Source organism: Garra rufa, chromosome 7, assembly GCF_049309525.1.
Source record: "Garra rufa chromosome 7, GarRuf1.0, whole genome shotgun sequence".
NCBI lineage: Eukaryota > Metazoa > Chordata > Actinopteri > Cypriniformes > Cyprinidae > Garra > Garra rufa.
Window position 1 is genome coordinate 21,317,362 of NC_133367.1, and position 3,750 is coordinate 21,321,111.

Below are 3,750 nucleotides of genomic sequence, written 5' to 3' on the forward strand. Positions count from 1 at the left end.
AACGATTCAGCATCAACATTTTTTTAAAGAATCAATTGAGTGAACGATTCAGCATCAATATTTTTTTAAAGAATCAATTGAGTGAACGATTCAGCATCAATATTTTTAAAGAATCAATTAAGTCAACGATTCAGCATCAACATTTTTTTTAAAAGAATCAATTGAGTCAACGATTCAGCATCAATATTTTTTTAAGAATCAACTGAGTCAACGATTCAGCATCAACATTTTTTTAAAGAATCAATTGAGTGAACGATTCAGCATCAATATTTTTTAAGAATCAATTGAGTCAACGATTCAGCATCAACATTTTTTAAGAATCAATTGAGTCAAACGATTCAGCATCAACATTTTTTTAAAGAATCAATTGAGTGAACGATTCAGCATCAATATTTTTTTAAAGAATCAATTAAGTCAACGATTCAGCATCAACTTTTTTAAAAGAATCAATTGAGTGAACGATTCAGCATCAACATTTTTTTAAGAATCAATTGAGTCAATGATTCAGCAACAACATTTTTTTAAAGAATCAATTGAGTGAACGATTCAGCATCAATATTTTTTTGAAGAATCATTGAGTCAACGATTCAGCATCAATATTTTTTAAGGAATTGATTGAGTGAACAATGCAGCATTAATGTTTCTTAAATAATCTATTGAGTGAACGATTCAGCATTAATGTTTTTTAAAGGAATCAAAAGAGTGAACAATGCAGCATCAGTGTTTTAAAAGAATTGATTGACTGAACAATTAAGCGTCAATGTTTTTTAAAGAATCGACAGACTGAATGATTCAGCATCAATATTTTTTTAAAGAATCAATTGAGTGAACGATTCAGCATCAACATTTTTTTGAGAATCAATTGAGTGAACGATTCAGCATCAACATTTTTTTAAAGAATTGATTGAGTGAACAATTCAGCATCGTTGTTTTAAAGAATTGAGTGAACAATTCAGCGTCAATGTTTTTTTAAAGAATCGATTGACTGAATGATTCAGCGTCAATGTTTTTTAAAGAATCGATTGACAATGATTCAGCATCAATTTTTTTAAAGAACAAATTGAGTCAACAATTCAGCATCAATATTTTTTAAAGAATCAATTGAGTCAATGATTCAGCATCTCTGTTTTTAAATAATCAATTAAGTAAACAATTGAACAACAATGTTTTTTTAAGTATGGATTGAGTGAAACAATTTAGCATCAATGTTTTTAAAGAATCAATTAGGTGATCAATTTAGCATCTGTTTTTAAATAACTGATTGAGTAAACTATCGAGCAACAATGCTTTTTTAAGAATTGACTGAGTGAATGATGCAGCATCAATGTTTTTTAAAGAATCAATTAAGTGATCAATTTAGCATCACTGTTTTTAAAGAATCGATTGAGTGAACGATTCAGCATCTCCGTTTTTAAATAACTGATTGAGTAAACGATCGAGCAACAATGCTTTTTTAAGAATCGATTGAGTGAACAATTCAGCATCAATGTTTTTTAAAGAATCGGTTGAGTAAACAATTCAGCATCGCTGTTTTTAAAAAATCGATTGAGTGAAGAATTCAGCATCACTTTTTAAAGAATCAACTGAGTGAACGATTCAGCATTAATGTTTTTTTTAAGAATCAATTGAGCGAACAGTCCAGCAATAATGTTTTTAAAGGATCGATTAAGTGAACGATTCAGCATCACTGTTTTTAAAGAATCGATTGAGTGAACCATTCAGCATCACTGTTATTAATGATCGGTTGAGTGAAGAATTCAGCATCACTGTTTTTAAAAAAATCGATTGAGTGAAGAATTCAGCATTACTGTTTTTAAAGAATCGATTGAGTGAAGAATTCAGCATCACTTTTTAAAGAATCGATTGAGTGAAGAATTCAGCATAACTGTTTTTAAAGAATCGATTGAGTGAAGAATTCAGCATCAGTTTTTAAAGAATCGATTGAGTGAACAATTCAGCATCACTTTTTAAAGAATCGATTGAGTGAAGAATTCAGCATAACTGTTTTTAAAGAATCGATTAAGTGAACAATTCAGCATCACTTTTTAAAGAATCGATTGAGTGAACAATTCAGCATCACTGTTTTTAAAGAATCGATTGAGTGAAGAATTCAACTTCACTGTTTTTAACCCCTTAAGCTCTGCAGCTATTTGGGGGATTTCCGCCTGCATTTGGCCTACCTAAATTCAAATGGTTCCCCTATACACATACAATGGAGGAAATAAAAAGAAATGGTTTCATTGTACAGAAAACCATTTAAATTACATAATATCAGTGTAATTTTTTATAAAAAACATTATATAGGTTTCAAATATTACAATATAAACTAAAAAAAAAACATAGGCGCTTTTTGATTTTTTTTTTTCAGAAGTTTTTTTTTTTGAAAGTCTGTTATTCAGGTTTTGGGTGTCTCAGCTATTTGCAAATTGTTTTGTTTGATTCCACTAGGTCTCAGGATATACCAGATAATAACAGTTTCTAATTGGAAGTTATTGAATTATAACCGAAGGGAGTCGCATTGCCCCTTTTTCCCCCTAAAAGTGTCCTTCTGTTTCTTTGCAAAAACAGGTTTTATAAAGCACATTACCCCTTAGAATACTATTTTACTATGTACCATAGCACTTTCCATGATTTTTGACTGAATTATGTTTCATTTTTATGTTTGCCTTCGTATTTACTGAAACACCTACTGTACTTTAATGTCAATATTCAATATACACTCAATACATAGCTTAGCAGATTGTTTTGGTGTCCTTTACGTTTCAAACTAATTATAAGAATAAAACAAACCTGAATAGAAGTACTGTAATACTTATAGACGCGCTTATGAGCCGCGGATCCTCTGCTCTCCATGGAAACGGCCCGTTATTTATTCATTTAGCGTCTATTTTGGCTAATGTCGACCGCTTTATTCGTCTGAGGCCAAGTGTGCCGTAGGTGTCCTAAAAAGTGAAGCCAAAAGTTTTCGATCGCCCCCCGGTGGCTGGCTGCAGTATAGGTCATAAACCCCGCCCTGTCCATGTTATCTAATGGGACGTGAGCCAAACTAAATAATCGAATTACACTTCAAATAATTTTTTTCCAAAGATTATTTCCATCATGTGAGGTGGTTCCTATAATGCTGATTGATGTTCAGGTGTTCGTTTTTCTAATAAGTTCGCTTTTAAGTAGTTATTTGATGCTGTAAAAACGAGGTGTGGTGTCATGATTGTGATCGTGTGATTAGGTCTGCGGGAGTTTGGGCGGGATTTTGACACCGCGGCTCTGCCTCACGACTCTTTTTTTTTTTCTTCTTCTGCCTCACGACTCTACTGCGCAGACTCCGGCTTCAAATGACGCAATTTCCCCCAAGATGGTAGCGGCCATATTTAGATGTTTTGGCTTTACTTTTAGACCCTTTTACAGCCCACGTGATCAAATAGTTTTACATTTCGCGCGCATTTTGGCAACGGAAGTGGTGTTGTTCCCCACTGGCTCTAACATGTTAGCAACTAAAGTTTATCAAAACGGTTTCCCAGCATCAAAATGTCTGGTTGTTGTGTTTACGGTTGCACTAATAGATATTCCACCAAGGGGCTTAAGTTTTATAGGATTCCGACAGGATCACGGCCGTTTCAGAAGAACCGGTGGCGCCTGTGGCTGCAGGCGACAGGGATAGTTCACCCAAAAATGAAAATTTGATATTTATCTGCTTACCCCCAATGCATCCAAGATGTAGGTTACTTTGTTTCCTCAGAAAAACACAAACGA